Here is a 25,493-nt window from a genome sequence, read left to right on the forward strand (position 1 = left end):
CCTCATTCAAACTCAAAGCTACAACATTTCTGAGGTGGTTTTGAATTTAACAGACACAACGCCCATTTCAGCAGTATCCAATCCATGCATCTAGAACACCATTCCACTTAGTGATTATGTAACAACACAGCTGCTGAAAATTTTAAATATGACTATTTATAGACTGGCAGTTTAGTGATTTCAAAGAGGGACAGTTCACCAAAAAATTTAAATTCTGTCATAATTTACTCACCTTCATGCTGTTTTAAACCTTGATGATTTTCTCAACATGTTAAACTCAGTTATGAGACACATGAGAACCAATGGTGTAAGGTATCATTAATGTCCAACAAGATGCAATGTGTCTTCAAGCACATGCAAGTTTGAATATGAAATGCATATATATAGGTTCAGATGAGATTTGATTTTCAATTAATAATGACTTAAATTTCAGTCTGTGCTTCACACAAAGCTATTGAATGGCTTTAAAAGAGTTGGAGCTTTTTTGCATCCTTTTTCAAATTTAACAGCTCCTGGTCACTGTATGTCTTTGTTTCTTCAAAATATCTTATTTTGTTTTCCACAGAAAAAAGAGAACCATACAGGTTTGGAACAATGTGAGGTGGGTTAAAGTTGAACTATTTCTGTAGAGGTAAAGCATATAAGTTCTGTGCTACTAGATGCACCAAACAGAATAGCAAAAACATGACTGTTTTCAAACAGGTTCCAAACAGTTAGTCTCGTCCTTAACACATGCCATGCGTTGAGCATTAACACTTTACAAAAGGTTTCCATTCCTTAACATTAGTTAATGCATCAGGTATCGTGAACTAACAATGAACAATTCATTTTATAACAGCATAATCTTTGTTAATGTTTGTTTACAAAAATACAATTGTTCATTGTTCGTTCATAGTGCATTAACTATAATGTTAACATATACAACTTTTGATTTTAAAAATGTATTATATGTTAAAACTAACATTAACCAAAATTAATAAATGCTCTAAAACTATTGTTCATTGTTAGTTCATGTTAACTAATGTAGGCAGAAGGTAAATTGGGTGGGGTAAATTGAGGTGGGGTAACCCTAAAATCGGGTGATGTTGCAATCTGCTCTCGAATATGTTGCCTCTACCAGTGTCCACAACTGACTAGAACGAAGCATAATGAACTTGAAAAATGTTTTAACAACTAGGCCTACACTAGCTAAATAGAGACGGAATGTGTCAAATGGATCAAACAAAACCGCATCGGAGAATAGAATAAATGGAATGAACTGACAAACAAGCATATTTTTTTCTTTTTGGTATTGGAGGAGCTGGAACGCCATTCTAGATCATACCGGCCCAATTTGACCCCTGAATGTATGTAACTAATGTTAACAAATGGAACCTTTTTATAAAGTGTTACCGGTTGAGCTAATATTGCTGTATAGGGATTGTTCGTTATGCTCCAGAGCAATGTTTTGATTGCACCACAAAGTCACAGTGTAAATACTTTTCAGCAGAATCAACCTATACATACGACTTATTTCACTGTCTCTGCATTTTAAACTGGTTAAGGAGAAAGTATTTTAACACTGAAAACATTACACACACTCCACTTTTAATAAGACATTGATTCAATGAACAGAAATGTGCAAATCTACAATCTTGGTGGTTGTGAAGAGCCTTACCGCTTTCCCTCTCCCGCAGACAGACACATGACCACGCCCCCCCATGCCACATAGGTCTTGATGGTCTGTATATTGTGTGATAACTCTGTGATGTTTCCCTTGTTTTGAGGTGTGATATTCTGTCCTACCCACAAACCTGGGAGAGGAAGTAGTCCAGACACATGCTGTCTTTTATCTTATTGAAACTGAGTTAAAAAAAATTGATGGACATGACAGCCGTGCTCTTGTGTAACCTAAGCTTTAACCCCACCCCATGTACCTTCATCCCATTAACCCTCCGCTCTGTTAGTGAACAGGTTAGTTAATGGCACCAATCTCAAGGTGTGTTATGATTCTCCACAAGCAGGTCCACCTATTGCTTTCAGATTCCTTAATGTTCTTATCCTCTATTTCTCTCCATCTTCGTCTTGTTCTTTCTAAGTGATTTTTTCCATTCTCTCTCTCCATACCTTTCATTCTCTCTCTGCCTCTCTTTTCCCCACTCGATCTTACACACCCTTTCTAAAGCAAGGGGCCGTCTGGGCTGCTCCCACAAAGCCTTCACTGTGTCCGGCAGCCTCTCTCCCTGTGTCCCCATCAGCTACTGTGGGAGTAGCAGAGCGTGAATCAGAAAGGAGGAGCCACTTATCTCCAACCTGCCCCCCTCTGCCCCACCTCCCGTTCCCCCTGCCTCTCAGGCACAAAGGCTGTGCCTCTTAACAGCGCACAATAATGCTGATCTAAAAGGTTACTTTGCTCCGATCTCCCCCACCATCCTCCTCACCCCACCTCCCCTCCGGTTGCTGGCCCCTTTCAGCAGCATGCATGAAAAGAAAGTCTAATGGCCGCTTGTTAGCCACTCCAGTGGCTGCACTGATCCGGCTTATCTGCCCCATCAGTTGTACCCGAGATGTCTGTGTGAATGTTGGTGAGATTCAGGCCAGGGTCATGTTTTCATTCGCCCAATCGGCCTCAGGACTGATAAGACAATTTGTCAGAAAGTAATCAGAGAAGGGGGCTTTGGCCATTAAAGTTCACTGTGAGATGAAGGAGACCACGAAGAGAAGAGGTACCACACCTCGTATTTCTCGCTCACTCATTCTCATTCATTGAGTGGTTTGCTTTTCAGTTTTGCATTTTGAGTACTTTGGGTCATGGAGTTCATGGGTTCTTTTGGCTGCTAAGACATAATGGCTTGATTTTCCTCTGATTTCGCTGATTTGTTTTGAAATTATGATATTGCTTTTTATTGTGATAGAAACAAAAAGTATTATCAAATTTCTTATACCATCTTTCCTACACTGTAAATGTTTACAGCATTATGCTATAACAAAATCATTTTTTGTTTCCATCCATTTAACTTATCACATTAGTCAAATCGATTTTATGAGTTGCCAGAGTTTCAATTTTCATTATCAGTAGTTAAATTCAAAATGGTCGAAAAAATGCAATTATCTTATCATGTTGTTCCAAACCTGCATGAATTTCTTTCTTAAACAGAATGACCTCAGTAGTATGGCCTCGGTCACCATTCACTTTAATTGTATGGAATAAAAAGATGCAATGAAAGTCAATGGTGACTGAAACTCTCAAGTCTAGTAATTTTTATTGTGTAGCTCTTTTTACAATCCACATCTTTCAAAGCAGCTTTACAGAAAATCATATAATAATGTCTATAATGTCTAAATGTCTTAAATGTCCCCAGTCAACAGCTTCATTAAAAAACTTGATTGAAAATCATGCCTTAATGATTTTGTCTTTAAGCTCCCAGTGAGCAAGCCAAAGGCTACTGTGGCAAGGAACAAAACCTCCAAAAGATGTTCAGTTAGTAACATACTGCGTGACTCCTTTTGTGTTCGAATCAACAAAGAAAGTCATACAGGTTTAGCACAACATTAGGTTCAGTTGTTCTCAAGTTACTGTAATCATGCTTAGAGGATAGTGTAAAGGTTTGTGGCTCGCTGTCCTGGGCGAAAGGTTTGAGGCTCGAGGCTTGACCTGAGCACAAATATCCCCCAAAAGATGCCAGAAAACGGGACAGCGAATTGTTGTCTATGGAGTCTTGTATTTGAGATAAGACAAAGTATTTTGTGATACCTCTTGCATTTGAGATGAGACAAAGTATTTATGATACCTCTTGTACCCCCCAAAAGGAGTGTGGAGCGATGAAATGAGTTTGGGGAAGGGGGAGGCGCTTGCTGAGCCCTGTGAGAGGTGGGCAGAAGTGCCAAAGTATGATAGAACGAGCAGAGGTTGCTAGTGGAGGCAGCCTCACACTAGGGTCTGCTCGGAAGATAGGAAACTGGGAGGTATAGAATAGATAGATATGGAGAATGAAAATTAGGTAGAAGCACTGAAGAGACAGTGGAGGTTGAGGCCGCATAGAAACGAGCTCTGCGAGAGCTAAAAAATACTGGAGGGATCGTCACGCCTGAATGCGGGGACCACCCCTGCGTTAGGGCTGGGTTGCCCCAGATGAAGGCGAGAATCCTAGCCACCCGGACCAACATTAAGTCTCCCTCCAGGCTTGGTGAGTACAATGGATGGGCCCGTGTAGCGAACGGGCGAACCCTGGGGGAAGGGGCCGGCAGCCGCTCAAGCAGGCAAGCCCAACCTGCGATCAAACGGGTTATCTCACTGCATTTGACTGGGAAAGCCCTCTGAGCTTCGAACAGGAGAGTCCACAATACAAATAAACGTGAATAGCTCCCAGCATTCAGAATGGGAGAACCCTCATTGCGGTTTGAAAGGGATAGCCCTTGTGGATTGCACTGGGGGAGTTAGGCCTGCCTGAGCGTAGTCGTGAATCTTAGCCACTAGGGCAGGTCACCCCGAGTATAGGAGTGGATCCTTCTCCTCATCTCAATGGGGGGCCCTCACAGCATTCAAACGGGGGAGTCCTGGCTGCGCTTCGAACGGGGGAGCCCACGATACAAATAAACGTGTGTCCGCTTTCATGGCATTCGAGCGGGAGAACCCCCACAACGGTTCGAATGGAAGAGCCCTTGATTGCTTTAGGTGGGCCCATCCTGTGTTGTGGAATGGGGGGCTTTTGGACTGCCTGGGGTGGACCCCTGCTGCATCCGAACGGTGGGGCTGGCCTGTTGGAAATTCGAGGATGAAGCAAGCATCCCCCTGACCCCGGATGAGAACTTGTGGCTAGTTAATCAGGGCTTGGTGGGCCTTCCTGATATGAAGGCGGTTGGTACAGATGCAACTGAGGAATGCGTTGCGAATGCAATGACCAGCGGCCCAGTACTCTTATTAGGTGATTGGGCAGGCCTTTGTGTGCTGCTGTGGTTGCGGCGCCGATTCGAAAAGAATGGCTTGAGGATGGTTTTTCTGGGATACCGGATTTGACCAGGATGGATTTGAGGTGTTTTTGAAACCAGAATCGGGATACTGTTTGATTTTGGTCATCAACAAAGAGGGGAACAAGAGGGTTTCTTGTTTGGGATCCTCTATAGTGTATGTAGTGTGCTAGTGGTTGGAAGGGCTGGATGGGAGTAGGGAGGTTGAAAATGAAAATTGAATGACCTTTTTAGGTTTGATCTGTTTTGCTTTGTTTGATGAAGTATCTGATTGTGTCATCATCTAGGATCTGGAGGTCCGAAATAGCGGGATGGATTTCAAATCAAATCAAAATCAAATCACTGTTATTGTCGCACAACCATATACACAAGTGCAATAGTGGGTGAAAGACTTGGGTGCAGTTTCCGAGCAACATAGCAGGCAAGACAGTGATGAGACATATACCAATTTACAATAAACATCAGATTTACACAATACAATAGACATATCTAATATACACAGAATTACAACACAATATACAAATAATAATATACAATGTACGGTATACAATACACACAATATAGAATACACATTATACAATAAAAATAGTATATATAGTATATATAAAATATACAGTTGGTTGTATTGTACTGTATTGACATTCAGGCTGTCGGTTGATAGTCAGTTGCCAGTGTGTTAATATAATAGAATATAATTTATGACAGTCCAGTGTGAGATAATAAGATTAATAAAGTGCAATGCTGATGTATATTGATCGTGAGAGATCAAGAGTTCAAAATTCTGATTGCTTGGGGGAAGAAGCTGTCATGAAGTCAGCTGGTGCGGGTCCTGATGCTGCGATACTGCCTGCCTGATGGCAGCAGTGAGAGCAGCCCATGTCTCGGGTGGCTGGAGTCTCTGATGATCCTCTGAGCTTTTTTCACACACCGCCTGGTATATATGTCCCGGAGGGAGGGAAGCTCACCTCCGATGATGTGTCTGGCAGTTCACACCACCCTTTGCAGGGCTTTGCGGTTGTGGGTGGTGCTATTGCCATACCAGGCAGTGATACAGCCAGTCAGGATGCTCTCAACAGTGCTGGTGTAGAACCTTGTGAGGATGTGGTGGTTCATTCCAAACTTCCTTAGCCATCTCAGGAAGAAGAGGCGCTGATGAGCCTTCTTCACAACAGCCTCAGTGTGGACGGACCATGTGAGTTCCTCAGTGATGTGGACACTGAGGAACTTGAAGCTGCTGACTCTCTCCACTGGTGCTCCATTGATGGTGATTGGACTGTGTTCTCTGTCTTTTCTCCTGAAATACACCACAAGCTCCTTTGTCTTGCTGACGCTGAGGGAGAGGTTGTGCTCCTGACACCAGTGTGTCAGAGTGTGCACCTCCTCTCTGTAGGCTGTTTCATCATTGTCAGTGATCAGACCTACCACCGTCATATCATCAGCAAACTTAATGATGGCATTGGAGCTATGTGTTGCCACACAGTCATGTGTGTACAGGGAATACAGGAGTGGGTTGAGAACACAGCCCTGTGGAGCTCCAGTGTTGAGGGTCAGTGATGAGGAGATGTTGCTGCCCATTCTAACCACCTGGAGTCTGCTTGACAGGAAGTCCAGGATCCAGCTGCACAGCAAGCTGTTTAAGCCCAGAGCCCGGAGTTTCACATCAAGCTTGGAGGGCACTACGGTGTTGAATGTTGAGCTGTAGTCTACAAATAGAATTCTCACATAAGTGTTCCTTTTTTCCAGGTGGGAGAGAGCAGTGTGTAGTGTAGATGCAATGGCATCATCAGTGGAGTGGTTGTTGCAGTAAGCAAACTGCAATGGGTCCAGTGAGGGAGGCAGCACAGAGCAGATGTAATCTCTGATTAGTCTCTCAAAGCATTTGCTGATGATGGGGGTCAGAGCAACAGGATGCCAGTCATTTAAGCAAGTGATTTTGGATTGCTTTGGTACAGGCACAATGGTTGACGTTTTAAAGCATGTGGGGACCACAGACAAGGAGAGGGAAAGGTTGAAAATGTCCATAAAAACACCAGCCAGTTGGTTCGCGCATGCACTGATGACACGGCCCGGAATGCCGTCTGGACCCGTGGCTTTACGGATATTGAACCATTGGAAGGATCGGGTTACATCAGCTACAGAGACGGAGAGTGAACTAACCTCTGTAGCTTCGGCCGCGAGAGCTCTCTCCGTGAGGGCGGTGTTATTTCCCTCAAAACGAGCATAAAAAGTATTTAGCTCATCCAGGAGAGAGGCAGTGGTGTTCATGGCGGAGTTTTTATTCCCTTTGTAGTACATGATGATATTAATTCCCTGCCACATGCTTCTAGAGGCGGTGGTGTTAAACTGTCCTTCAATCTTGTCCCTGTACTGGCGTTTGGCTGCTCTGATAGTTTTGCGGAGTGCATAACTGGCTTGTTTATGCTCCTCCGCGTTCCCGGAATTAAAAGCAGAGGTCCGTGCATCAAGTGCCGCGTGAACATCACTATTTATCCATGGCTTCTGGTTGGGGTAGATCCGTATTGTTTTGGTCGGAACAACATCCTCTACGCACTTTCTGAAGAAACACGTTACGCTAACAGCGTAAACCATGATGTCGTCATCAGAGGTGGACTGGAACATCTCCCAGTCCGCATGATCAAAACAGTTTTGCTGCGTAGAATCTGATTGGTCCGACCAGCACTGGATCGTTCTGAGGGTGGTTGCTTCCTGTTTCAGTTTCTGCCTGTAAGCGGGCAGAAGCAGAGTGGAAGAGTGGTCCGATTTGCCAAATGGTGGGTGGGGAAGGGATTTGTAGTCATCCCGGAAGGGAGAGTAGCAATGGTCCAAAACCCGGTCCCCTCGTGTGTTGAAACCGATATGTTGGTGGTATTTTGGTGCGACTGATTGATTGAATTGGCTTTGTTAAAGTCCCCGGTCACAATGAACACGGCCTCAGGTTGTGAGGTTTTCTGCTCACTTATACTCCCATACAGTTCCTTGAGTGCCCGGTCTGTGTCGGCTTGTGGCGTGATGTACACAGCAGTGATAATGACCGCTGTGAATTCCCTCGGTAGCCAGAATGGTTGAAACAGAAGCATGAGAATTTCCAGATCAGGAGAGCAGAAAGACTTGATTGAATAAACATTCCTCTGATCACACCAGGATTTGTTGATCATAAAACATACACCACCACCTCTGCTTTTACCTGAGAGGTCTTTCGCTCTGTCCGCTTGGTGCACGGAGAACCCCGTGGGTTCGATGGCTGAATCTGGAATCTCAGCAGACATTCAAGTTTCCGTAAGGCAGATAATGCAGCAGTCCCTTGTCTCTCGTTGGAAAGAGATCCACGCTCTCAGCTCGCAAAGCTTGTTGTCCAGAGACTGAAAATTTGCCAGTAGAATACAGGGTAGCGGTGGTCGATTTGCGGTTCCGCGGCCGGGCTGCCCAGACAAATGGCTCCGCTGCCATGTTTGTAAACAGTGGGTCGACATTGAGGAATTTGAAGTCTGGTTTACAGATTTTATCTGTGTTTATCTGTCGTAGACAATAAGGCAGAAAACATCCAAGACAAAAAACATAAGAATTGTAAACAAAACAAACAAAAAACTGCAATGTTGTGTCAGAGCTCGCAACGCAGCAGCCATACTCGGCGCCATCTTGAGTCCGGTTTGGGTAGAATTTTGACGTAGTGGTGAGTTTGGAGCAATGGAGGAAGCCAAAGAATGTAAGGATGAACATTGACGAAGAGTGTTTAGGCAACGAGTTAGTAAATTGATGGTGAGTGGTTGTCTGGTATCAGTTCTGGGGGTTGGGCTTTGTGGATGCCCTTGATGAGGAGTGAGATCTGGGGATGGTTTATTGTGAGATAATTTTTTTCCAAAAATAATTCGACAGAGGAGGGGATAGTGACGTGTGCTGCATGACCGGAGGCTCTGCACAAGCGCCGAACTTCCGTGTTTACCTTCGGGTGTATGTTGTCACTGGAGCTGGATGTCTGAGGAAGGATTCCCGCTGATTTGGGGTTAGAGGCTGCCGGTTTAGCAGGTGGAGATGGGGTAGGAAAAATGTCTGAATCGCCATGTTTAGAGGCAACAAGCAGCTCGAAGAGCTGGGCTTTGTTTGCGCGCCTAAGGTACGTGATATCTGCGGTGGCTAGAGCGTGTCGTAATCCACTGATGGTCCATTTAGCTATGCTGGGGATGGAATGGCGATCTGGCGTGGAAAAGGCATGCGATGAGGAGGAATGTGAAGCTCTTGAGGGAGGGGGAGAAGTGATAATCCTGCGGCGGTGCCTGGGAGAAGAGGTCTCCGAGCGTGAGGTTTGGCAGCCTCGATTCACTGCTGGTGGTTGAGGAACAGCGTTGGGGGAAGCAGAGATGATCCTGGGTTCAACGACCTGTTGTGAGAGTCCGGAGCGATGGATGAATTTGTCGTCGGAGGGGAACAGGTCGAGTTCCTGAGACATCTTCAAGTATGGGTGGGGTGTAATGCTGGAAGACTTGATGCCATGTAGAGGTAAGCAACTGTTTATATACGCTCACTCAGGCGATGTGATTGGTTTAATTAAATTACCTTGCTCCTCCTGAACCTTGTTTATAAAACTCCATGTGAATAAATTATGGCAGTTTTCATTTTTTGGGTGAACTACTTCTGCATGTTTTCAAATCTAATGTGTAAACAATATACTTTCTGTAAGAAAAATTTAGTGAAATGTTTTCTTTACAGGTTAAATGTTCTGTATAAAGCTTGCTGAGCTTGTATGTCTCCAGGAGTTTAGCTGGATTGCTCCTTTATGCCTCTCCCTCTCACCTCCTCTCTTATCAGTATGCCTCCCCTGTGGTCACTTTCCTACTCTAGACCTTAACCCAATCCTGCCAGGTCCCCATAGTCACAGTGGACTTTTGAATTTTCTCTTTAAACCCACGGAGTGTGCTCTTAATCGACGGTTATTGCTCGCGATCGAATTTGTAGAGAGGGGGCAAGTCTTTAGTGATGTGATTTCAGGCACCCTAACCCAATCTGCTTCCAAAGCCTTTCTTTTACACTCTCCCTTTCATCTTGCCACAAAGCGATGGCATTTTAATTTTCATTCTCGTATTACACTTTATTTATTTAGCTGGCTGCTTTTTTCTCGCTTTCCACACAGATACAGGTTGGTATTGATCATTGGAAATAACATTATTTTTCTCAAAGGAATTGTGGAGGGTATGTTTTTCTTTTAGATTCTTTTAAGGCAGACATGTCTGTGGTTAATCTGGGCTGTGGTGAAGAAAAGACAAGCTGGTAATAACTGTTTATGGATGTGAAAATGCTTCAATATGTGGTATTGACTTTGTGCAATGTTATTTCATGAATGGTTGTGATGTGCAATAATTTTAAAAAGAAGTGGAATTTGTTTTTGATATATTCTGTGTGCAGACCAGTTGTTTTTTCTTTACTGGATATAAACATTTTTACACAAGATTAAAGACAATGTACCTATAGATCCACCATGAAAATGGATAACCTGCCACTGTTACCTTAACTATGTATTTTTCCCTGATTTACCCCTTGAAATTAGATTTGTTGGTACAGTCTAATGTACTCAGATTTATTCAGACATGTTAAATAATATCTTTGATTTGAAACAGACCAGTTAAAGTTACCACATGAAACACATGTTAGGTTAACCTTTTTTTTTTTTTTTTGTGCACAGGTACTGTTGTTTGAAAATTACTTTTGCTTTTTATTTGATGGAAAGACCGATGCTTGTTTAATCAGGGACTGTCAATTTTCTTTGTATAACACAACCACATTTTTAAACAATGAAGCTACAAGGAAAATGACACATTTACTTTAAGTAGTAAATTATTTAAACATGATTTAAGAGAAAACTTGTCTGTGCTTTTTGGGTTGTTCTCCATGACTTATGCAGATGGCATTTCTGAAGAAAGAAAGCCATTCAAAGTCAAAAGGCTCTCATATACTGTACTATTGGGAATTCATTCATTTAAATAGTTTTTTGCATGCTTTTTAATGCACATTCTGTTTAAAAGGTGTTCATAAGTTAACGTTTTGCTTAAATAACAAGAAACATTTCTAACAGAGCACCAGTTAAGTCATTTTTTCCATGCCATTCAGACTACTAACTCAGTTTTAGGTAAAAAGTGATTGATCAAACCTTCCTTCAAACCGCATTCTCAAACATGGATGACTGGCTTATAGCCTGTGGGATCTGAGAGGAGAGACAGGGGCAGAGACGGCATTAACAAGCTTAATGAAACATGTCAGTGTGTTATTTTCCGCCTCCTGCCTTGGTCACAGCGAGTCAAAGCCCTCCTGCCAGGAAAGCCCATTGTTAGGATGCTGTATTAGCTTTAAGCCCCAGGAGTCCTGCTCCTCTTCATCTCCATCTGTCACTGTCAACACCGAAAGGGTTTAATCACACAGACACACACAATCATACATTTATCTCTTGACCTTGGTGACATGTATTGGCTCTATGCTTGCATAAGATATTCTCATAAACACATGTAGGTGGACATTTCCCCATTAAAGGGATAGCTCAAACCTCTGTATGACTTTCTTTCTTCCGTGGAACACAAAAGGCAATGTTAGGCAGAATGTTAGCCTCAGTGACCATTCACTTTCATCTTTTTTTCCAGACATTGAAAGTTAAAGGTAACTGAGTCTGTCACTCTGCCTAACATCTCCTTTTTCATTTTTGGCAGAACTATCCCACTAAGTCCAACATAGATTGGAGTAGAGATGGAGGACAGGGTGTTGTGTCAGGTGGTCAATGAGTGTTTGCTCTCTGGCAGCACCTCTCCATCCATGGCTCTAGACAGCAATGGAGGGGGCTTCAACCTATGGGGTCAAAGTTCCTGACACAAGTTTTCACACAGTGGGCAAAGGCAGTAATTAACTCGCTGATTGACAAGGGTATGACTGCAACAGGGAAAGAGAATAAGCTATCGTACCACTGCCAAACTCAACAGGACAGACTGTAGGCAAGGTGTTTTTGCATTTCAATGCGGACAAGAGTGACTCTCTGGATTTTGATCTGTGATGAATCTAAATGTATTTAAATTAATCCGCACAGTTTAGTGCTTGTACTTTTATTGTGTTGCTCCTCTCTCTCTCTCTCTTTTTCTTTCACTCTTTGTTTTAAAATTAAGAAGTACAGTAAGACATGTTTAATAGGATGATATGTCCCCTTCATGCCTTGAAATTAAGATGCAACACAACTCTGTCACTCTGTCATTCTCTAGAATTACATGAAAATAAAACAAAATAATAATAATCCTAAGCCTTACTGTTCCATTCAACCCTCCTGTTGTGTTCAGGTCATTTTTTACCTATTTAAGAGTTATTAATAGTTAAAAATGAATCTTAATCTTGTATTTGGTCAAAATGCCTTTGGATTCTCCACAAAAAAAATCTTTTTTATGATATTTGTTTGTATTTATGCAATATCAGGGTGTGCTGGGTGTTTACTAGGGCATTGCTTGGGTATTGCTAGGGAATTGCTAAATGGTTGCAAGATAGTTGCTTACTGGCCCAAGTCCATCCCAGACATCCACCTGGATATGTATATGCACCTTTTCAATGGAGGTTTACGGGATTCTTTGCTCATTTTTTGCCTGCCAGGACATTTACATTCTGAAATAAAAATTTTTTTTAATAAAAGCCATGATTCTGGCATCATTTGTATACTCAAAATGAAGGGTTTACTGTATCTACTGTGAAGATAAAAAAGTCTAAATTTTGATCAAGTTAAGGTTAAGTATGGAGTGCCACAGGGATCAGTTTAAGGGCCTCTGCTTTTCTCCTTATAAATGCTTCCCCCGGGAGATATTGTCAGGAACCATGGAATTAATTTTCACTGTTACACCAACGATACCCAGCTTTATATATCCCAGGCCCAGCCCTGGCATTTTGGGGGCCCCTAAGAAGATTTTCAAAATGGGGCCCACCTACCTACAAGTACACCTATCCAAACACGTCCAACATCAATAACTAAGCAAGTTTAAATTGTACAAATAAACAAGTCTATTTGTTCAAAAGCATATCAATAGTAGTTTATCAGCACAGGTATAACTACTTCAGAAGTACAAAAAAATAAATAAATATATAACATGCACAAATTAATACATATATTTAATGAAATACTGTGCAAATGAATAAAAAGGAATTCAATTACCAAATTAAGGTGTAGGTTCTACTGGTTGTTTAGATCAGTGTTAATATCATAAATAATTAATAATTATTTATTTAGTTATTAATTAATATTTAAATAAAATAATAGAATCTAACTCATTAAAACCTCACACGGCGCACCATTAAATGTAGTGTGCCACGTTCAGGAGCGGGTTTGGTTATTAGCAATAATTAATAATTATCAAAGATACTTATTAATTATTAAAATCAATAGAACATTGATGAGAATCAATGTTAGCTTTTTTAATCCTTTAAATCAACAATTATCAAAGATAATCATTAATTATTAACATTGATGAAACATTGATTAAAATTAACACTAGCTTATTGATCCTTCAAATTCAACAATCATCAAAGATAATTATCAATTATCAAAAATCAATAGAATATTAATAAGGATTAATATCGCCGGGGCACCACCCTGGAATCAGGGACTAATAACCAGATAGTATAAGAGTCTCAATATTAGATTGTTCTCTTAGGAAAATCGACATACGAAGAATATCGACCTTCGAAAAGAAACAATGAAGGCTTGGATCCGAGCACTGACATCCCCTGTCAGCATTTGACACAGGTGTATGCAAAACAAACCAAAACACTTCTCTTTGAAATATAACAAAGTTTATTTATGCAGTAATATCAATTAATAATCAATACAATGCAGTCAATAAACTTCTGACTTACAACTACAAACTAAACAGTGACATGATTAGATATGGTAACCAAAATAAGCCTATAACACATGAGAGGAAGGTGTGTGTGTGTGAATGTGTGTGTGTGTAAGGAGTGATGTGCACAAAATGGTGGACGTGACTCTCGTTCGTCACACGAGATTTCCGGCCAGAGAATATGGCTGTGAATGTGGGCGGAGAGAAGCCGGTTAATGGCGTCTTCACGTTTACCGCATGTCTCCGCTTGTACGATAACTTAGGGACAAAGCTGAGCTTTATCACGTAGTTATCTACTAGTCAAAAGCGTGTGCGAGAGTGTTTGTGAGGGGTCGCGTGTGTGTGGTTAGTATGAGAGAGAGAGAATAAAGTTGCGGCACCAAAGCCGGTTTTGCGATCGTGGGAGAGAATGCATCGGTTAGTTTATCACTCAGAGACACGGTAGACGGCTCGAGGCTACACCTGAGAGCAGCGATGAGCTGCGTCTAAACATGGCAAGCAAAGTTGCTGGAAGCAATTCCCGGAAAGGATCTCAGAGTTATTTCTACTCCCGATGACGTCATGGTTGAGGGCCGTTCTGTTGTGTGCCTCATCCAATAGGAGTTGAGAGTTCAATCCTTTAGTGAGCAAGGCTTCATGGGATTTGTAGTCTGTTTTGGACTCCCTTTGTTTGATTTTGGCGCTGTTTTTATCAGTAAGATTTATGACTCTGTGTGGGCCTCAGTCAGGTTTTACGACTGTGTTAGGCCTGCCTTTGTCTTCTATCTGAATACATGAGGCCCAACAAAGGTATGGAAGGCTACAGTAGATGATATTTTCAATTGCTGTAAATAGTGGCATATGCTATTTGCACCCTAGTGTATAATAAAACAGTAGGCTATTTAATCTAACAACATCAGTGTATGTAATGTAAGTATTGTGATGGAACTTGACTACATCGCTGACAATAGAAGCACCTGATGTGTCACGTTATGATACCTTAAATGCTGAGCACAACTTTAGAGAGAGTGGTCTCTTCAGGTCCAGCAAAGTGATAACCAAGTCGCCACCATAACCCTCAGTTTACACCAGCCTGTGAGATGCTGATGCCGAGCCGCTGGAAAACGCCGCCAACCATGCTTTCCAGACCGGGAAAGGCATGTGTGCGCCTGTCCACCCTCTCTTCATTGCCCAACCTTTAGTGAGCCCCTCGATCACAATAAGAACATCACATTTACTTTCAGCGATATCACACACCCCTTAGACACTTTATTTATACCTTTTGTGTTCATTTTTATTTAAAATAAATTACTTTTCGGTAGTGTGCACAGCCACCATCTGTCTTTCCTTATATGGATTGATAAGGGGAGAATAGTAAAATTGGCAAAAGGTGAACTTGAACCCAGGTTGCCCATGCAAATAATAAGCTGTCAAATTAAAGTCACTACATGAGATCTTAGGCTGAGGAAGTCAAATTCACATACTTATCTCTCCATGTCTTTTCTTCAAAGTGTGTGTAATATTTTTAATAGTTTTGACAGGTTCTATCTGACTATTGGCGTGCATATAGCAGGGCTGTGTGCCCAGTGCTATTTACACTTATTGCAAATAATTATTGGGCTATAGTATACTGAACACGTGGTAAGGGGGTCCTATGTAGCCGCATACTGATGTTTCCTGACAGGTATATGATGAAAGTTCAGGTATATGATGAAAAAATATGAAGTAGCACAAACAATGGAACAGTCCAGAGACAAGGTGGAAGAAGATGAAGGTGGAGGACTCTGATGGCGGCAGCTGCAGAAGGAAGTGAGTAGAGGTAATGTATATTCCAGGGTGGGAGATGGTGACGAATGGAGCAGAGAGAAACAGAGGTGAGAAATCCTGGTGAATGGCTGGTAATGGCTGGAGCACAGGAAAATAGGCAAAAATATCCAGCCTAAAAAATACAGAGAACAGAGTGAGAACACGAGTAACAACGCACACAACAAGAGAACGATCCGATACTGAACTCACACAAAAGGGCTGCTTATAAGGGAGAGAGAAGATAGTGTGCAGGTGCTGAGCTAATCAAGCAGCAGCTGGTAATGAGTGTTGCTGGGCAACACTGCCGCGTGATTAACTCCACACCAGCAACAACACGAGGGAGACACACAGAAACAAACCAGCAGAATGAATCCTCCCATGACACTATCACGCTATAATCCATCACGTTCACTACAATCGCAGAACTCCGGCCTTTTAATAATACCTCAAATATCAGAATCCACAAAAGGAGGTAGATCCTTTTACTTTTTGGTTCTTAAACTACAGAATAGTCTTCCTAGCATTGTTCAGGACTCAGACACACTCTCTTAGTTTAAGTCTAGACTATAGACTCATCTCTTCAGCCAGGCATACACCTAATTTATCCCTCAACTCACAGTTTTCTGCATTAGCCAGGTCTGCCGGAACCAGAAACATTCATATTCTACTACTCTGCTTTAAACTGAATGGCATACACACCAATATTTTTCTATTTGATTCCCTGTCTCATCCTATGGATACTTATCCTGAGATTACCAGAGCCTGCCAGATCCAGCTTCGGTCCTGCCCAATGTCCCACTCCCACCGCTATGTGTCGCTGAGTGATGACAACTAACTGCAACCTGTGCCAGCCAGACATCACTTCAGTCCACTACGATGGACATCAAAGAAGATGAACTGCTGCCAAGCCCAACCGTAATTCATGGGACACTTCATCGGCCACTGGCTGAAACCTCTGACTTAGGATGGATGAAATGAACTCTAGCAAGACTGAGATGCACCTCACTGACCTCTGCCTTCATCATCTTGGTCATAGAATGGACTGCACTCTCTTTAAATGGAACAATTAAACAAAAAATGTATGCCAACTAAAGCCTTCATCAGACAAATATCAAAGGACAATGCATCTACTGTATGTGCACTTCTGCAGTCAATTCAGGAAGGACTTCAAAGATACTTAGTAATTAATCTTACAGTTCATGCAAAATCCTTTAGTTTAAACATTGGACACCAACATCTACTCAGTATACTAATTTAAACCATGACTTGTATTACACATAGATAACTAATATTGGCATTTATTCATGCTGTTTAGCAAGAGGGGATCTGGCACCCATGGTGAGCCTGGTTTCCCCAAGGTTATTTTTCTCTGTATACCAACATCTTATGGAGTTCTGTATTTCTTGCCACAGTCGCTTTTGGCTTGCTCATTGCTCACCTAAAGAAAAATAATTTTTAAGGCATGTAATTAAAAACATTTTTTTATTTATACTGCACAAGGAGGATTTAAGACATCACAGTATAATTTTCTGTTACAGAATTAGTGAGAAATATAGTGAGAAACGCTACACATAAACTAAAAATGACTTGACTTAAAGGAGTAGTACCACCGTTGATATATAGGTAGTGCTCTTTCCAGATAAAATGCTTTTTACAAAAGCTTGTGTTTAGTGTAAAAACCAAATATACGAGAGTCAGGTGATGCCATGCGAGGAGCAGACGTGTAAACGACGAGCTCTGTGCACTTTGCTAGTTTTTAATAATTTTTGTGTTATAATCTGGTGAGATTCGATACACTCTGCTACATATTTGTTCTTTGAAGTCAACATGGCAAAGAATTCAAAATCCTTGGGCTCTGGAGATATTAAAAGACACTTATGTGTCTTTTATAAAGTTGACGAATTGTGTAAGTCATGGTATATACTTTTAGGCTGCCTCTGAGTGAATTGACTTGACCATCTGGGGAACCGGGATGCCGGTTTTGTTTCTTTTTGTATTGGTTCCACCTAGCGGCTGGAGCTTGTTCTATTGAATAACACTCCTTTGGAACAGCTGTGGATTAATCTGTTCATTCTTTGTGCTTATTCCTCCTGCTGGCTGGAGTTTGTTTTGTTGAGTATTTTTACAGGACATTGGAATGATTATGTCATCCGCTGAACTCATACCAGCCAGCTCACTGAATATTCGTTTGTCTGTCCGAGGAATCTGAACGGTTTTATATTTGCTGGAATTTGTTTTGTGGAAGATCACACCTTTGAGACAGTTCTGTGAATGAATCTACATGTTCTTTGTGTTCATTATTCCTATTGGCTGGGGTTTATTTTACAATGTATTCTAAGTTATGTAATTTTGCCTCACAAATTTGTGAGGAAAAATTTAGCAATCCGATGGCAAAGTTGTCGTGGGGGCTCATGGGTGTTCATGGACCTTTTGAGTTGAGAGGGATCGTCTCCGGTTGGCGCTTTTGTGCACGGGGTTAATGCGCACGTTTTTCTTTTTTCTGTTTGTTTTGTTCGGGGGGAAGTTCGGGGTTTGATTGTTTCACTAATGGGGAATGGGGTCTGTATAATTTTGTTTTTGACACACAATTTATTTTTTCTACTATATCAAAATGTCAAATGTTATTATGAGTGTACTATCTTTCTCCACATGGAATGTGAATGGGTTGGGGCACCCCATAAAAAGAAGGAAGGTTATTACTTTTCTTAAATGTAAGAAATATGATATAGTGTTTCTTCAAGAAACACATCTCTCCCTGCAGGAAACTGAAAAATTTGGGAAGATATGGAGTGGACATGTTTTTTTTTTTTGTGCTGGCTCAAGTAAGAGCAAGGGAGTCATTATATTGATTAATAAACATCTACAATTCAAATGTCTCAAACAGACTAAAGATAAATTAGGGAGAGTCATTATTGTTTTAGCTGAAATTCAAGGGCAAAGCTTGATTTTGGCTAATATTTACGCACCTAACGCTGATGATCAGGGCTTTTTTATAGATCTTGAAGGGATGCTGCAAACTGCTGGCACCCCTCATGATATAATATTGGGAGGAGACTTTAATCTTTTGATGGACTCTGTCCTTGATCACAGTGAAGCAAAAGTGTGTAAATTCAGGGCAAGACAGTCATACTTTGAGTCGGGGAACAAAGCAGGGAAGCTTCTGGCAAGATATATAAAGCAGAGAGAGTCTTTTTCTACCATTCCCTCAGTGAAATCTGCTGGCGGTGAAATTTTTACCTCAGCCATTGATATTAATAATACCTTTAAAGAATTCTAACTTGTTCTTTATAGTTCCACATCTTCGTCTACTGATGAACATATTAGAAACTTTGTGGAACCATTAGATCTTCCTAAACTGAAGACTGAGCAAAAAAATGCTCTTGATTCTGAGATAAGCTTGGAGGAGCTTGACGAGGTAATTAAGTCCCTACCTACTGGCAAGACTCCGGGGCCAGATGGTTTTGCTACAGAATTATTTAGATCCTATGCTACAGAACTGGCTCCAATTTTGTTAGAAAATTATACAGAATCATTAAAGAAGGGAAAGCTTCCTCCAACCATGACACAAGCCCAGATCAGTCTGATTCTTAAAAAGGACAAAGATCCAAGCGAGTGTAAAAGTTGCCATCCAATCTCCCTGATCCAATTAGATGTAAAAATTTTATACAAAATTTTGGCTAACTGATTAAGTAAGGTTATAAAATCTCTTATAAATATAGATCAGGTGGGGTTTATTCAGGGCCGCAGCTCTTCTGATAACATCAGGTGTCTCATCAATATCATGTGGTCAGTAGCGAATGATCAGTCTCCAGTCGCTGCCATCTCACTTGATGCTGAAAAGGCGTTTGATATGGTAGAATGGGATTATCTTTTTAAGATTTTGGAAATGTATGGGTTCGGGAGTACATTTATTGGTTGGATTAAGTTACTTTATAAACACCCTGTAGCAGTGGTACAAACAAATTGATTAATTTCAGATTATTTTACTCTGAATAGGGGCACTCGGCAGGGTTGCCCTCTTTTCCCATTATTGTTCTGTCTTGCTCTGGAATCATTAGCAGCCACGATAAGAAAGCAGGATGATTTTCTAGGGGTGACGCGGGAAGTGTGGAGCATAAGCTTCTGCTTTACGTAAATGATATTTTATTATTCGTCTCCGACCCCACTAGATCTATGCCTTGCCTCCACAGAATTATTAATTCCTTTTCCAAGTTCTCAGGATACAAAGTCAATTGGTCTAAATCTGAAGCTTTGGCTTTGACAGCATACTGTCCAGTAATGGCCTTCCAGCCGGGCGCCTTCCAGTGGCCCAAAGAGGGCATTAAGTATTTGGGAATTTTATTCCCAGCAAATTTGTCTTATTTAGTCAGAGTTAATTTTGATCCCTTAATAAAAAGGTTTTTAAATGATGTGGACAGGTGGGCTTCATTAAACTTATCGATGATTGGGAAGGTTAATGTAATTAAAATGAATTGTATTCCAAAATTCAACTACCTGTTACAATCTCTCCCTATAGATATCCCCCTCTCTTATTTCAAGCAATCTGATAGCATAGCGAAGTCCTTCATTTGGAATGGTAAGCGTGCCAGGTTAAATTTCAATAAGTTACATAGGCCGATTGACAAATGTTGACAAAAGCTCTTGCTCCTATCTTGCCTCTGCATAGCCTTTTGATCAAATTAATCGGAGAAGTTAAGTCACACCCCGTTATTTTGCATTTACACTTGATATGGACAAAAGTGTCCAGAGTGTTTAATTCGGATATTTATTACGTATTATTATATAACGTAGCCTCGAGCATATGGCTGAACCCTAAACTATGCATTAATAAGTCCCCTTTCTGTTGGTCAGATTGGATTGTGAGGGGGGTTAATACACTCGATGACCTATATGAGAGTGGAGTATTGAGACCTTTTGAAAATTTGGTTCAAAACTTTGGAATTCCCAGATCTCAATTTTATAAGTATTTACAGCTGCGCCACCTACTCTGCACTGTTTTTGGGAGTGGCACACGCCCCCCTAGTGTGGCAGATACTATGAGAGTGGTGATTACTGCTTTTGGAAAAGGTCATGAGGCATCAGTGTATTTCTCCCTGTTAATTCAGAATCTGGGGGAATGGAACCTTAACCACTCTCAAGAGATTATGGGAGAAAGATTTAAACTTGGAATTGGAGGAGGGGGAGTGGACTGGAATTCTGAGGAACGTCAAGACTGCATCTAGAGACGCAAGGGTGAGCCTTATGCAATTCAAGATCTTACATCGATTCTATTGGACCCCCTCTAGATTGTAAAGACTTGGTCTTAAAGACACACCCAACTGCTGGCGATGCCAATCAGAGGATGGAGACATAACCCATGTCTTTTGGGGGTGTGTTGAGATTCAGGAGTTTTGGCTGAAGGTTCAGAGTCTGGTGTGCGATATATTAGGCACTTGGGTATGATTTTGCCCCAGACTCTGTATACAGTATTTATATGTGCATGTTTAGAATCAAAAGGGGGGTGCTCTATACTGTATCTACTGAGCTCTAAAGGGTCTTTTTTGACCTGAACAAAATGGTTGTTTGGAATTTTCTCCCAAAACAGAAGAGTTAAGAATTCCTTCCCTCTTTATCTGAAGAAAAAGGATTCCCCCTCAGCTTCTTTATCTGATTTAAATTTAAATTGACGTGTCTTTTATGTGCTGTTTTAAAAAGCAGTGCCATAACCTGCATACACACCACCATAGACAGTATTCAGATTAGTGGTCAATCAATATGGGGTTTGTAATGACTAATTCTTAAAATGTTACCTTTGGTCCCCCCCAAACATGGAAAATTTGATTATCATTATACAAGTGTCTTCTCTATAGTCTTGTTTGGTGTTTAAACAGATGCCTTAATAAGATAAGAAAATCAATAAAAAACATTATTTTAATGGTAAGATTATTGTAGTTACTGAATATGTCAAATCTAATTCATTGACTACTTGCAGTCTGATGTGTGGCACTTCCTATAAAACTGGAGCACAACCTGTCTATCATCTTTACAGCTAAAAACTAAGGGAGGGTTTGCCTCTGCCCAAGAGGCAACATAGCTCCTTTATAGTCAACATGTTCACCTTTGAAGAATACACTTAAAAGGAGAAAATCAGAGGAATTAAATGCTGTGTCTCCCCCTTGCTTCTGCGGGGACATTTTCTTCTATGGCACAAAGGGACCGGGATCACATTGCAGTGCTACATTCAGTGGGCCACTTTGTTTTCAAATGGTTTTGTTAGTTGTGACACTGCAGACATCTAACTCCTTCCTAGAATCTGAACCGCAAAAAGCTCTTGTTTTCTGGCGGCTAACCCAGAAACAGACCCTGTGCTGGGTTATGTCACACTAAAAAGCTTCCCCCAGGTGATCTTCCCCTGTTGATGCCTCAAGGGGTTCTGAGACATTTAAACAGTTTAATATGGTTGCACAGCTTAACACCACCATCTGATTTGAAGAGCATCTTAACACCTTCATCCGATTTGAAAAGTAGTTTATTTGGTGTTTCACATGTCCCACTAAGGGTGCTTCTTGACCTCAGACATATCTGAAGACTCCCTGCAGACAAACAGTCACCCACTTAAATGGGCCAACACATGCTGACACACCAAATGAGATTGTATAAAGCGGGTTGTGAGTCATGCAGTCTTAAAGGGATAGTTCATCCAACAATGAAAATTTTGTCATCATTTACTCACCCTCTTATTGTTCCAAACCTGTTTAACTTTCTTTTTTTCTGTGGAACACAGAAGGAGATATTTTGAAGCTGCTCATTCCCCATACAATGAAAGTGAATAACAACCTGACAACCCTTGACTAATATTATGTCACTAACATTCTGCCTAACATCTCCTTTTGTATTTCAAGGTTTGGAATAACATGAGGATGACTGAATAATGAGTTCATTTTCGGGTGAACAGTCTCTTTAAGACATCATAACACATTTATCAATAGAAAGGTCTGGATGATCAGGGCTGTTTTTGGTAACATAATAAAGGTTTGGTGTGTTGAATGAGCTCAGATGGTTTCCAATTAGATATTATAATCTGGGCAGCAAAGGAATCTTTCCAGACAAACACACAGATAGAGAGACAGACAGACACTTTAGTGTGCACCATGGAAGCAAGCAACAGAAAGACTATCCACTGCATTAACCTTCCCTGGAGTTCTTTCTGCACTCTTCTTTCAGCAGGACCCAAGGGAGGGTAACTGTGAGCCCGGCCCATTCTCCCTGAGAACTTTGATTTCCTATTAGGTTCCTGCAGTGGAGGGGGTACCCACTCGTCTCACATTCGATGGCAGGCTCTGCATAGGACAATGGCTGGCCTCGGCCTGGATACAGGCCCTTTTGTTAGCCGTGCCATTTTGTTTTCACCCTGTCTCACCGGCAGGGCAGAGCCTTCACATCTCATGCTCTTCCCCAAAGTACACACTTTAGACTGGGGGAGGCTGGGAGGGGGGAGAGCTAGATTGGTTGTCTATGCATCAAGAAAAGGAGTTTTCATGCACTGCTCATCACCCCATCAAGGAGCTATCAACGGTCAGTTGATCCAAAATCCAAAAATAATGTAGATCTTAGATACTGCCTGCATAGTTACTGCATTTTGGTTTATCTTGATATCGATATCATTAAATGTGTGCTCAGTAATTTTTAATTTTGCACTGGCCGATATAGACTTCAGTCAGTGTAGATGACATATTTTATTTTTCACAAATGAAAACAAGTCTGGGAGGATTACAGTCTGTTCAGTGGGTGGTACTGTTTAATATTTTGGTGTCATTCAGCAGAATAAACATTGAAAATAAATCATAAAAATAAATAAATAAATAAATAAATAAATAATACAAAAAAACTTTAGGTATACAAAAACATGGGTTATGATAATTGGATGTGATCGTCGATTTAGATGGTACAACTCATTGAAAGAACTGATCATCTATCACTCACAGCCTCATTTTCATTCGCAAATAAATAAATAAATACATAAAAAAATTAAAAAAAAACTATATAGCCGCAAGCGACAATCGTGGGGATCCATGCAGCAATGGCTCAAGTAGACTATTTGGTCTTACAACTGTCATGTATATTTTCAAATGCAATGTGTTTTACTGCAAAGTCAACAATCTTGAATCTCCACTGAAAAGTTAGGGTTTGATGAAACAGCTTACAACAGAGCTAGTCAACTGGCGGCCCGCGGTCCAAATCGGCTCGCCAATCATCTTTGTCTGGCCCTCCGACTGATTTTTGATAAAAATGTCTTGCCGTCTGAAATACCAGACTCAGTTTTCATAGACGCGAGACTCAGCACTCAGCGGTGAGTTTAACAACGCTCAATAGACATACAATAGCATTACGCCGTCATCAGTTGTCCAGACTGGAGCGCGTGTTTAAGCTTTTCTTGCGGCAGCTTAGTTACACTGCTTTGCTAAAAATGGATCACACCGTTTAGGTGAGAATTTGATAGCGTCTTTTTCAATCAAATATGTATATAAAGTCGCTTAGTTGTGTGCTTAGTGCTGTCAAATCCACACATGTAACAAAATATCACAGCAGTTTACAGAAATGTTGTCAGCACATATGCACATTAGGCATCAAAAGATAAATCGATTATGGAAACTGAACGTTCAAAGAAAATGCGCTGAATAGTTTGCGTTTTTCACTATTCTTGAAGTGTCAGACTAGCATGTTTCATCTGCTCAGGGTCTGTAGAGCTCATAAAAAAGTGAGAATGTGAAACTGAACCTGCATATATCCTGATTATATTTGGTTCTATACAGCTGTGAGTTAATCCTCTCAACCACGAACAGCATCAACTCAGTTTGTTATTCTTTTGCCAGTGATTATCTGCACAAAAATCTGGCTCCTGCACTGGCTATTGTGTGCAAATTCACAATATTTGCAGGACTATTTTTTCCTCACTGAATAGGATGATACTTTATAGAGAAAATAGAAGATATTTTATCTTTTTTTTTTTTTTTTTTTTTTTTTATTAAATTGAATTTAAATGCATTAAGTAAACATAACATTTCTATATGACCATTGTTTTCATATGTGGGTTGATATTGTGAGAGGGCTTTAGCAGATCTAAATGTTTTTCCTCAGTTTTAAAAATTTGTAAACAATAGCCCTAAAATGTTAAAATTATTAAGTTTTGTTTTTTTGTTTTTTCAAATTAAAGTTGATCAAAAATTAATTGTTAGTTAAGAGTATAAGTCATTTTTGTTCTTCAGCCAGATCTTATGATGGAATTTATGGCCAGACCTCTTTATTTCATAGTATATGTTGACTCATGTTAAACAACAACATTTTTATGAATTGCACGTTATATGATCAAATGGGTCCATTTCAATCGAATGTGAAGTAACAATTTGCAGTTCAAAACTTTGTAAGTCCACAAGCACTTCTTTTTAGACAAAAATGTATTTCTATAATAAACATATGTGGCTCTATAACTTATAAAAGTGTTTTCGTGAACTGTTGTGTTTAAACTCTAATGTGCAACGTTTTTATAGAACTGAAACTACAACCATGTAAACACTTTAACAAATATATTATCAGCTCAACTGGGTACAATGGTAAAACATATGAAACTGCTTACTGGTGTGCATAAAACACCAAATACATAGTCTGAACAGGACAAAAACACATTAAATCAGATTTTTACAAGCCTCATCCAAACCACATTCGTAGGTGATTTGGAATCTGATTAAAATCAAATTTTTCTTAATGCATCTCAGCCTGAACAGTCATATCAGATCATTTGCTGTGCGCGATGGTTGTTATTTGTCAGGATTTGCGGCATAATTAATGCCTTCAAAGGGCACTTTGAATTTAATACAATAATGACCACACAGTAGGATCGTTACAAACTGAATTTTCAATAAAAATTATTTCAAAAGT

Source organism: Myxocyprinus asiaticus, chromosome 33, assembly GCF_019703515.2.
Source record: "Myxocyprinus asiaticus isolate MX2 ecotype Aquarium Trade chromosome 33, UBuf_Myxa_2, whole genome shotgun sequence".
NCBI classification, from domain to species: domain Eukaryota; kingdom Metazoa; phylum Chordata; class Actinopteri; order Cypriniformes; family Catostomidae; genus Myxocyprinus; species Myxocyprinus asiaticus.